The sequence below is a fragment of the Arachis ipaensis genome, chromosome B4 (assembly GCF_059453495.1).
Source record: "Arachis ipaensis isolate K30076 ecotype BB chromosome B4, ASM5945349v1, whole genome shotgun sequence".
In the NCBI taxonomy this organism is placed as follows: domain Eukaryota; kingdom Viridiplantae; phylum Streptophyta; class Magnoliopsida; order Fabales; family Fabaceae; genus Arachis; species Arachis ipaensis.
The window spans coordinates 125,778,727-125,792,215 of NC_142439.1; positions in this window are offsets into that span (position 1 = coordinate 125,778,727).

Consider the following 13,489-nt stretch of genomic DNA (forward strand, 5'->3'; position numbering starts at 1 on the left):
AAAATATTTAATGATAAGAGATTTTACTTTATTTTTTAACATAAAAATCTAAAATTTAGAGGATCTAAATTCTTATTATTTGAATATTATGCGTATTTTATTATTAGTTAAAAGAAAAAAAAAAAAGAAAAAACATACCCACTTATGTCCGAAAGAAAAGAAAAAGTATACCCAACTGTATCCGGAAAAAAAATCACACGAAAACTTAATTAAAAATTTGGTTCGAAATATACTTAGACGCCTCACACGCCTGAAATTTAATCGGCTAACAAAGTAACAAACATAGCGCACGAGGAAATGTTCTATTTTATTTTATTTCTTACTAATTGAACTAATTAAAGATTATTCATCTATTTAAGCTTTATTTAAGAATTTATATTCTAAAAAAAATATACTGATAAATTTTCCATTGATAAAAGTTTATTACGTAAAATCTTAACTTAAAAATAAAATTCACACAATTATATATTTTTCAACCCACAAAATAGTTAAAATTTACATCTTCAAATACAGTTAGAAATTATCGTTACTATTCTCTTCTTGCTTTTTTTCTCTTATATCTGTCTCAAACAAAACATTTAAACATTAGCAAACAAGATTTTGGCGATGCTTCTTTTCTCTCAAGCAGTTAATTAATTAAAGACTTAATTATGAGAGAAACAAAGCTAGGTGACAATTTGAATATGGAAGTATACTCAAAAGTCAAAACTAGTATACTATAAAGTGAAACTAAAAAGACGTATGTGTCGCTGTTCTTGTGCTACTACGGTACTACCTTAATACATACTAATAAATTGGGTTGGAAAACTATGAATAATAATGTGATTATGAAGGATGCTGGTAGGTAGCAAATCAAATCCAATTGAGCTTGAATGCCATGCATGAAGCTGGGAGTCAGAGTTGTATGTAGACTAAAGTCCTCAAGTATTGTTTCTTTTTAAAGAGTCATGTGAGGCAGTCAATTTTTTTTTTAATTTTTTTTGTTTATTTTACAATAGAAATATTAAATTATATATTTTTAATCTTAAATTTTAAATTATAAACTTAATTCTTAAGTCCTTGAAAAGTAAAAATTTTTATAATTAAAAAATTAACTAATAGTGATTAAATAAAAATTAATTTTTGATATATACTTTTTTTTTTTAATTTGACTTACGTAACTCATATACTACTGTGCCTTACTAAAAGTTAATATTCAAATTCGTTTTTAAAAGATATTCCGTTTTTAAAATTGATTTTCGAAAAATTTTGTTATTTATATTAGATTAATTATAATACTATCAACAAATTATAACTCAAATAGTATAGTTTCTTTATACTCATTTAGAAGTTGTAGATTTGAGTCTCACTCCTAATTTAAAAAAAAAAATATTAGATTAATGTTACTTATGATAAAATGATTAGTTAACTTGTTTTATGGTTATAATTGGTTAATCAATTATTTTATGGTATATGATATTAACTTGTCAGATGATCATATCAATGTGATAATTAATATGATATATCATTATTTAACTTATAAAATTATTAATTGATCTTATAATTATATTTTTCAAATACTAATATGATTAATAAAATTTTCAAAAATTAATTTAAAAAGTGAATTATCTTTAATTTCAGTGACGAATCTGAGGATTAACTCCACCTAATCATGTAAATAATTAGTGTTACTTGATATAATATGATTTGACTATTGAATGAAGTGATGGGGCATGCATCACGTACTACAATACTATTTACTCACGTATTATTTCATATATTATTATTATTATTATTATTATTATTATTATTATTATTATTATTATTGAAAGAGAATTAAATTGATTTCTGAAATTGATTAAGTGACTTATTTTTAATCTCTAAAATAAAATGTTATAAATTAAATCAATCCATACACCAATCTCACTTATTTTTGCTTTTAAAAGTTTAAAATTTTCAAAATATTTAAAAACCAACTAATTTTTTATTTTTATATATTTTTAAATACAAATATTTTAATATTTTAATTTTGATATAAATTTATTTTATAATAATTTAATATTAATAAATTTTATAATATATAACTACGTTATTTTCATAAAAAAAGTTATATAATCGATTAAAAGAATATTTCTTTCGAATTCTAAAAACACATTTAATAGGAACTAAAAATTTGTTTAAATTTATTTTTTTATATTTTTTAAAAATTAATAAATTAACAAAAGGGTAAAATATCATCGTAATTCTCAATATTTTGTTGAAATCAAAATCATTTCTAATGATGTTACATAAATTTTTAAAATGGTCTTTTTATAAAAAAAAATATTAATTTTTGGACAATACTATCCTATTAAAATATATTATAGCATAATGATAATGAAAATCATTGTCATAAAATTATTTATTCAAAAAATTTAAACTAATAAATAAATACATATGAATGTTTATATCTAACATGTCATTCAATCAATAGCTTCTCTTATTGAATTTACATGAATTTTATGTAATCATTTTTTTTTATTTGTCTTGAAATGAAATTCTTCCTTGTAAGGAGGGATCTATTTATCCCGAACTTGACATGTGACATAATGACAGACACACCAACTGTAAAAATCTGTTGCTCGGTCAACAAAAAAAATTCAAAATTAATAAATAAAATAGCAATTCCAATTTACAAATATTTTTATATGTTACTTTCTTCAAAACATCTTAAGAGATATTCTAAAACCGAAATCATAACTAATGTCGATCTTAATCAAATCGGATTAATTATCAGTTGGGTAAAGTACTAATAAATTAGTCTCTTACGTTTAGACGTATTGCTATTTTAATCTTTAAAATTTAAAGTATTTTATTTAAATTTAAAAAACTTTTATTTAGTTTTAATGTAGTCCCACAGTGAGGTCAGAGTAAATAATTAACGGAATGTCTTACATGACAGTAGTACAAGAATAAAATCGATAATTTAGAGAACAAGTACAAGCTTCAAAGGCACAAAATCAACCGTGGATGCATCAATACATTTATTTATCATTCTCCTTAATTCTATAGAAAATATTTCATTTAAATTATAAGAAAAATAATAAATAAATGTATTGATGCATCCATGGTTGATTTTGTGTCTTTGGAACTTGTGCTTGTTCTTCAGATTATCGACCTTATTCTTGTACTGCTATCATGTAGGATAGAGGTGGCAAGCGGGGAAGCCCGCCCCGCCCCGCCAGAAGCCCGCCACCCCGCCTAACGGCGGGCTAAGCCCGCCAAATATCTTCTTTTTTTTTTTTACTTTTAACTATTAAATAATATATATAAAAGCATAAAAAAATCTCTTCTATTTTTTACTTTTAACTATTATAATTTCTAAAAGTATAAACAAATTATAATTTTTATATTCACAAATATTAAAGTCTTTGTAATTATAAATATCTAATAAACATCATTATAAACCAAGTTTTCATCCAAAACATAATTATAAATATTGTTCCCAAAGTAAAATAAACATAATTCAAAACATAATTATAAATAGTCTCTAAAACAAAATAAACATAATCCAAAACACTCAATTTTCATCTTCATTCTCTTGTAAGTTGGGGTGGGGGAAGTTGGGTTTTGGTAAAAAAAATTGTAAAAATACCCCTTGATAAAAAAATACTAAGCCCGGCGGGGAAGCCCGCCCCGCCCCGCCAAAACCCACAGTTTAAGCGGTGCGGGTTAGGTGGGCTTTTGCTATTTGGCGGTCCTAATTTTTCAGCCCAGCCCGCATTTTTTAGCGGGTTACGCGGTCCGGCCCGGCGGGTTTAGGCCCGTTTGCCACCCCTAATGTAGGACATTCCGTTAATTATTTAACTTTGACCTCACGGTGGGACTATATTGAAGCTAAATGAAACCCTTTTGGATTCAAATAGAATACTTTAAATCTTAAAGATCAAAACAGGATGACGTCCAAACGTAAGGGACTAATTTAGAACTTTACTCTTATTAATTTTACGAAAAATCGTAAAATTTGTGAGTAGAAAGTTATTATTTTGGTAATTTTTTTCTAAAGATGATTTTCAGCGGCTCGTTCTTATTCATTACTTAGTATTTTCATGAATAAATCTTATCTTTCCATTATTTTACTATATGATAAAATTACTTTAAGAACAACCTGAACCTAATACACAATTTCTGAACCTCATAATTTTTTCTCTCTCTCTCTTCATTGCTGAACACACTCTCTAGCACTTTCATTAATTAATTTTTACCTTAAAAATTAACCAAGATTAATTAGAGATAAGATTATCCACTAAAAAATAATTAGGATAATTAAATTTTAACATATCTCTTTTTCAATTCTAACGAACTATATCACATCACATTACGTGAACTCTTTGAAACAAAAAGAAAAAAAAAAGAAAATTTTTAGCTAGAGCAAAATCAAAGATCAAAAACAAAGTTTTCAATTTCAATCAAGAAGAGAAGGTCAAAGAAACTATAACAAAAAGGCAAAATCAAATTAGAAAGGCAAATCACAAAAAGTATTTCCACAATTGTGCTTCAGTGAAGCTCGATGAAGAAATCTCTTCTTTACAAGCACAGAAGTGGAAAACTAAAGAAATAAAAAATAATGAAGCTCTGCTGTGAATCAACGCTCAAGAATCTGACTTGGAGTCAAAGCAAGAATACACAGTTCATATTCAAGAGGCAAGATGAAAAAGATTGAAAGAGAAGATTGAAGGTATGGTTACATGTTTAATTTAGTCACTACTTCTACCATCTCTCGCCTTGATCACGCCGCTGCTTGTCTGATTTTTGGAAGAAGAAGACCAACAAGTGCTAAAGCAAGGTTTCAAGCCCTGGAAGCATTACTCCTCTATTAAAGGGATGAACGGCTAAAGATTGGAGTAAGGAGTGAGAGCACAACCGTTTGCATTTCCATAGCTCACTGAGCTGTTTATTCTTCTCCTTCATGGTTTTCATTGAGTATTTTTTTCTCAGTTTAGTCTTTCTGTGTTTCAGTTCTAAAAGGCAAAACGATGAGATTTGTAAGTAAAAGTCATTGAGTGGAAAAAGGTAGAGTTAGACTTGGAGAAAAAGGCATATTTATTCCAGAAATTCTTTGTAAGTTTTTCTGTTTTGTTGTCATGATCTTGAGGGATTCCCTTACAAGTTAGGTTAGCACTTTGCAGTTGAAAAGTTAGGGTGAGTTCCTAGCCAAGTCTAGTTTAGGTTAGAAACTGGATTTGCCCCGGATAGGATTGGTTAGAATCCTAGGGAGAATTGGTGAATGTAATTAGGGATGGCAATATCACCCGAACCCGCGGGTACCCACTCCGCCCCTACCCGCTCAGGACGGGTTTTTAGCGGGACGGGTTCTTAGGAGGGGCGGGGCGGGGTTGGGTTTAGGTAATACCCGCCCCCACCCGCCCCGCTATATATATAATATATATAATTTTAATATATAATATGTATGATATATGTAAAATAATTAGTAAATGATTAATAATTTTGTATCATATTTAAATTTTTACTTTAATTTATGTTATGTATGTGATGATGGTTATATAAATTTTGAAATTTAATTTTATTCATTGGATTTTAATAATTATAGGGGCGGGTAGGGGCGGGTTAGGGTTCAATGTTTTACTACCCGCGGGTAGAAGCAGGGCGAATTCAATGCGGGTTGTTGTACGGCGGGGCAGGGTCGGGTAGAGCAAAAACCTGCACCTACTCGCCCCGTTGCCACCCCTAAATGTAATTCTGTTGAAAGATAGTGAAATTTCGTCACTATTGTGATGGAGACTGGATGTAGGCTACATTGCACTGAATAGCTGAACCAGGATACATTTGTGTGTCATTATCCTTTCTCTTCTCTGTTTCTAGTTCTGTATTATAGGAGACAAAACTGAAGTATCTCCTGATTTAACTATTCAGCAACACTTCTTCATAACACAGCTTGCACGTAACTCTGTTCTGCCTCTTACCACGTTAAAAGACAAAACCATAATCTCTCATGTTTTCTACTCAAAGTATCTTAACTGAACTCAAGGTTGAAAGCAAAATCAAAAGGAAGCCAAGATTCAACCCCTTTCTCTTAGTCACTGATAACCATCAATTGGTACTAGAGCTTGGTCTCAAAGAGATAAAGCTTCACAGCTTGGAGGAATGATCCTGGTGGCGAACAACGCTGGTTCCAACATGGTGGCTTACACACTAACAGAAGGGCAATCCAACAACAGACCTCCATTCTTCAATGGAAAAAATTACAACTACTGAAAAGAAAGAATGAAGATCTTTGTTCAATTGGTGTATTACAACCTCTGAAAGATAATCATGAATGGTTCTCAAATCCCTACTAAAACTGGTGCTAATAGTATTGTTACTCCCAAAACCAAAGTAGAGTAGAATGAAGATGACAAGAAAAAGGTTGAACTCAATGCTAAGGCAGTCAACATGCTAAACTATGCAATCGATTTCGAGAAATACCGGAAGGTTTCAAGATGCAAAACAGCAAAGAAAATTTGGGATAAGCTTCAAGTTACACATGAGAGAACCACACAAGAAAAGGAAACAAGAATTGACATGCTAAGCAAAGAGTATGAGATGTTTTCTATGAAGAAAGGAGAATCAATTGATTACATGTTTGAAAGATTCTCTATCATCATTAATAACTTGGATGCTATGGGGATTACTTATTCTGAACAAGTGCTAGTGAGGAAGGTCTTGAGAAGCCTAACAAAAGAGTGAGAAACTAAGGTTACTGTTATCTCTGAAAGCAGTAACCTAAGTCAAATGACCTATGATGAGTTGAGAGGAAAGTTACTAGTATATGAAATCACTCACATAAAGAATGATACCAAAAAAAGGAGTAGCTCTTAAATCTTTTACTGAATCATTGGATGATGAATCCAGTGACAGTTTATCAAATGACGAGATTGTGCTTTTTGCTAGAAAACTTAGAAGAATGATGAGACGGAAAGGAAGAAGCAAAGGAGGCAACTCAAAAGATCCAAAGAAGGACATCAACCAGGTTATTTGCCACAACTGCAGAGAAGTTGGGCACTACAAATATGATTGTTCCAAGTTGAAAAAAGAAGAAAGGACTCATAACTTTTTGAAAAGATCTGGAAAATTGGTGCATGAAATTGTGATCATCAATGGCGCCATCATCATGGTATGCACAATTGTAATCTCAACTCTTTATCACAACTCCGCACAACTAACCAGCAAGTGCACTGGGTCGTCCAAGTAATAAACTTTACGTGAGTAAGGGTCGATCCCACGGAGACTGTCGGCTTGAAGCAAGCTATGGTCATCTTGTAAATCTCATTCAGGCGGATTCAAATGGTTATGGAGAATTGGTAATTAAAATATGAATAAAACATAAAATAAAGATAGAGATACTTATGTAATTCATTGGTAGGAATTTCAGATAAGCGTATGAAGATGCCTTGTTCCTTCTGAACCTCTGCTTTCCTATTGCCTTCTTCCAATCATTCATACTTCTTTCCATGGCAAGCTTTATGTTGGACATTACCGTTGTCAATGGCTACTTTCCGTCCTCTCAGTGAAAATGTTCCAAATGCGCTGTCACCGCACGACTAATCATCTGTCGGTTCTCGATCATGTTGGAATAGGATCCATTGATCCTTTTGCGTCTGTCACACGCCCAACACTCACGAGTTTGAAGCTCGTCACAGTCATCACTTCCCAGATCCTACTCGGAATACCACAGACAAAGTTTAGACTTTCCAGATCTCAGGAATGGACGCCAATAATTCTAGCCTATACCACGAAGGTTCTAATCTTAGCTTAGAAACCCAAGAGATACACATTCAAGCTTGATTGCATGTAGAACGGAAGTGGTTGTCAGGCACGCGTTCATAGGTAAGAATGATGATGAGTGTCACAGATCATCACATTCTTAAGGTTGAAGAACGAGTGTATATCTTAGAGAAGAAATAGGCTTGAGTTGAATAGAAAAACAATAGTACTTTGCATTAATTCATGAGGAACAACAGAGCTCCACACCTTAATCTATGGGGTGTAGAAACTCCACCGTTGAAAATACATAAGAACAACAGGGTCTAAGCATGGCCGTGAGGCCAGCCCCCAAACGTGAAAAGGTCTATCGAAGTATGATCAAGTGTGTAAAATACAATAGCAAAATGTCCTATTTATAGAAAACTGGTAGCCTAGGGTTACAAAAATAGGTAATTAATGCAAAAATCTTCTTCCGGGCCCACTTGGTGTATGATTGGGCTGAGCATTGAAGCTTTCATGTGTAGAGACTTTTCTTGGAGTTAAACGCCAACTTTTGTGCCAGTTTGGGCGTTTAACTCCAGCTTTTATGCCAGTTCTGGCGTTTTGACGCCAGAATTTCTATGCTGACTTGGAACGCCAGTTTGGGCCATCAAATCTTGGGCAAAGTATGGACTATTATATATTGCTGGAAAGCCCAGGATGTCTACTTTCCAACGCAATTTACAGCGCGCCAATTGGGCTTCTGTAACTCCAGAAAATCCACTTCGAGTGCAGGGAGGTCAGAATCCAACAGCATCTGCAGTCTTTTTTCAGCCTCTGAATCAGATTTTTCTTCAGGTCCCTCAATTTCAGCCAGAAAATACCTAAAATCACAGAAAAACACAAAAACTCATAGTAAAGTCCAGAAATGTAATTTTTATTTAAAAACTAATAAAAATATAATAAAAACTAATTAAAATATACCAAAAAGATACTAAAAATAATGCCAAAAAGCGTATAAATTATCCGCTCATCACAACACCAAACTTAAATTGTTGCTTGTCCCCAAGCAACTGAAAATCAAATGGGATAAAAAGAGTAGAATATACAATGAATTCCAAAAACATCTATGAAGATCAGTCTTAATTAGATGAGCGGGGCTTTTAGCTTTTTGCTTCTGAACAGTTTTGGCATCTCACTTTATCCTTTTGAATTTCAGAATGATTGGCATCTATAGGAACTCAGAATTCAGATAGTGTTATTGATTCTCCTAGTTAAGTATGTTGATTCTTGAACACAGCTACTTTATGAGTCTTGGCCGTGACCCAAAGCATTTTGTTTTTCAGTATTACCACCGGATACATAAATGCCACAGATACATAACTGGGTGAACTTTTTCAGATTGTGACTTAGCTTTGCTAGAGTCCCCAATTAGAGGTGTCCAGAGCTCTTAAGCACACTCTTTTTGCTTTTAGACCACGACTTTAACCGCTCAGTCTCAAGTTTTCACTTGACACCTTCACGTCACAAGCACATGGTTAGGGACAGCTTGGTTTAGCCGCTTAGGCCAAGATTTTATTCCTATGGGCCCTCCTATCCACTGATGCTCAAAGCCTTGGATCCCTTTTTTATTTTACCCTTGCCTTTTGGTTTAAAGGGCTATTGGCTTTTTCTGCTTGCTTTTTCTTCTTTTTTTTTTTTGCATATATTTTTTTTTGCAAGCTTTTCACTGCTTTTTCTTGCTTCAAGAATCAATTTTATGATTTTTCAGATTATCAAATAACATTTCTCCTTTTTCCACCATTCTTTCAAGAGCCAACAATTTTAACATTCATAAACAACAAATTCAAAAATATGCACTGTTCAAGCATTCATTCAGAAGACAAGAGTATTGCCACCACATCAAAATAACTAAACTGTTTTAAAATTCGAAATTCATGCACTTCTTTTTCTTTTTCAATTAGAAACATTTTCCATTTAAGAAAGGTGATGGATTCATTTTCATAGCTTTAAGGCATAGACACTTAGACACTAGTGATCATGTAATAAAGACACAAACATAAATAAACATAAAGCATAAAAATTCGAAAAAACACAGAAAATAAAGAACAAGGAAATTAAAGAACGGGTCCACCTTAGTGATGGCGGCTTGTTCTTCCTCTTGAAGATCTTATGGAGTGCTTGAGCTTCTCAATGTCTCTTCCTTGCCTTTGTTGCTCCTCTCTCATGGTTCTTTGGTCTTCTCTAATTTCATGAAGGAGGATAGAATGCTCTTGGTGCTCCACCCTTAGTTGTCCCATATTGGAACTTAATTCTCCTAGGGAGGTGTTAATTTGCTCCCAATAATTTTGTGGAGGAAAATGCATCCCTTGAGGCATCTCAGGGATGTCATGATGAGGAATTCCCTCATGCTCTTGTCCATGAGTGGGGTCTCTTATTTGCTCCATCCTTTTCTTAGTGATGGGCTTGTCCTCATCAATGAGGATGTCTTCTTCTATGTCAATTCCAGCTGAATTGCAAAGGTGACAAATAAGATGAGGGAAGGCTAACCTTGCCAAAGTAGAGGACTTGTCCGCCACCTTGTAGAGTTCTTGGGATATAACCTCATGAACTTCTACTTCCTCTCTAATCATGATGCTATGAATCATGATGGCTCGGTCTATAGTAACTTCAGACCGGTTGCTAGTGGGAATGATTGAGCGTTGGATGAACTCCAACCATCCCTTAGCCACGGGCTTGAGGTCATGCCTTCTTAGTTGAACCGGCTTTCCTCTTGAATCTCTCTTCCATTGAGTGCCCTCTTCACAAATGTCTATGAGGACTTGGTCCAACCTTTGATCAAAGTTGACCCTTCTAGTGTAGGGCTGTGCATCTCCTTGCATCATGGGCAAGTTGAATGCCAACCTTACATTTTCCGGACTGAAATCTAAGTATTTCCCTCGGACCATTGTAAGCCAATTCTTAGGGTCCGGGTTCACACTTTGATCATGGTCCTTGGTGATCCATGCATTGGCATAGAACTCTTGAACCATTAAGATTCTGACTTGTTGAATGGGGTTGGTGAGAACTTCCCAACCTCTTCTTCGAATCTCATGTCGGATCTCTGGATATTCACCCTTTTTGAGTTTGAAAGGGACCTCGGGGATCACCTTCTTCTTGGCCACACTTCATAGAAGTGGTCTTGATGTACCTTTGAGATGAATCTTTCCATCTCCCATGACTCGGAGGTGGAAGCTTTTGCCTTCCCTTTCCTCTTTCTAGAGGTTTCTCCGACCTTTGGTGCCATAAATGGTTATGGAAAAATAAAAAGCAATGCTTTTACCACACCAAATTTAGAAGATTTGCTCGTCCTCGAGCAAAAGAAGAAAGAAGAGAATAGAAGAAGAAGAAATAGAGGAGATGGAGGGGGTAGTGTTTTGGCCAAAGGGGTGAAGTAGTGTTTATGTTGTGTGAAAATGAAGGAGTGAAGATGGGTTTATATAGGGGTGGAGAGAGGGTTAGGGTTCGGCCATATAGGGTGGCTTTGGGAGGGAAAGTGGTTTGAATTTGAAAGGTGAGGTAGGTAGGGTTTTATGATGGATGGATGTGGATTGGTGAAGGGTTTATGGAGAAGGGGGTAGGATTTGATAAGTGAGGGATTTATGGGGAAGAGGTATTGAGTTGATTGGTGAAGGATATTTGGGGAAGAGTATTATGTAAAGGTGTGAAGAAGAGAGAGAGTGAGTTGAGGTTGGTGGGGATCCTGTGGGGTCCACAGATCCTGAGGTGTCAAGGATTTTTCATCCCTGCACCAAGTGGCGTACAAAACGCCCTTCTCTGCCAATCCTGGCGTTTAACGCCAGCTTTTTGCCTTTTTCTGGCATTAAACGCCAGCTCTGTGCCCCTTTCTGGCGTTAAACGCCCAGAATGGTGCCAGACTGGGCGTTTAACGCCCATTCTGTTAAGTTTCTCCTCTAGGGTGTTCTGTTTTTAATACTGTTTTTTATTCTGTTTTTGCTTTTTCAGTTGTTTTTGTGACTTCACATGATCGTCAACCTACAGAAAACATAAAATAACAATAGAAAATAGAAATTTAACATAGATAAGTAAAAATTGGGTTGCCTCCCAACAAGCGCTTCTTTAATGTCAATAGCTTGACAGTGGGCTCTTATGGAGCCTCAGAGATACTCAGAGCATGATGATGGCCTCTCAACACCAAACTTAGAGTTTGAATGTGGGGATTTTGTTTGACTCTGTATTGAGAGAAGCTTTTCATGCTTCCTCTCCATGGTTACAGAGGGAGATCCTTGAGCTTTAAACACCAGGGAGTCCTCATTCACTTGAAGGACCAATTCTCCTCTGTCAACATCAATCACAGCTTTTGCTGTGGCTAGGAAGGGTCTGTCAAGGATGGTGGATTCATCCATACACTTCCCAGTCTCTAGGATTATGAAATCAGCAGGGATGTAATGGTCTTCAACCTTTACCAAGACATCCTCTACAAGTCCATAAGCTTGTTTCTTTGAATTGTCTGCCATCTCTAATGAGATTCTTGCAGCTTGAACCTCAAAAATTCCTAGTTTCTCCATTACAGAGAGAGGCATGAGGTTTATGCTTGACCCTAGGTCACACAGAGCCTTTTCAAATGTCATGGTGCCTATGGTACAAGGTATTGAGAACTTTCTAGGATCTTGTCTCTTCAGAGGTAATCTTTGCCTAGTCAAGTCATCCAGTTCTTTGATGAGCAATGGGGGTTCATCCTCCCAAGTCTCATTACCAAATAGCTTGGCATTTAGCTTCATGATTGCTCCAAGGTACTTAGCAACTTGTTCTTCAGTAACATCTTCATCCTCTTCAGAGGAAGAATACTCATCAGAGCTCATGAATGGTAGAAGTAGATTCAATGGAATCTCTATGGTCTCAATGTGAGCCTCAGATTCTCATGGTTTCTCATTAGGAAACTCCATGGAGGCCAGTGGACGTCCATTGAGGTCTTCCTCAGTGGAAATCACTGCCTCTTCCTCCTCTCCAGGTTCGGCCATGTGGGTTATGGTGATGGCCTTGCACTCTCCTTTTGGATTATCTTCTGTATTGCTTGGGGAGAGTACTAGGAGGGAGTTCAGTAACTTTCTTACTCAGCTGATCCACTTGTGCCTCCAAATTTCTAATGGAGGACCTTGTTTTAGTCATGAAACTTTAAGTGGTTTTAATTAAATCAGAGACTACAGTTGCTAAGTCAGAGTGGCTCTGCTTAGAATTCTCTGTTTGTTGCTGAGAAGATGATGGAAAAGGCTTGCTATTACTAAACCTGTTTCTTCCACCATTATTGTTGTTGAAGCCTTGTTGAGACCTCTGTTGATCCTTCCATGAGAGGTTTGGATGATTTCTCCATGAAGGATTATAGGTGTTTCTATAGGATTCTTCCATGTAATTCACCTCTTCCATTTCTGGATTCTCAGGATCATAAGCGTCTTCTTTAGATGAAGCTTCTTTGGTACTGACTGTTGCTGCTTGCATTCCAGACAAACTTTGAGAAATCATATTGACTTGTTGAGTCAATATTTTATTCTGAGCCAATATGGCATTCAGAGTATCAATCTCAAGAACTCCTTTCTTCTGATTTATCCTATTATTCACAGGATTCCTTTCAGAAGTGTACATGATTTGGTTATTTGCAACCATTTCAATGAGTTCCTGAGCTTCTGCAGGCGTCTTCTTTAGATGAAGAGATCCTCCAGCAGAGCTGTCTAATGACATCTTGGACAGTTCAGATAGACCATCATAGAAAATACCTATGATGCTCCATTCT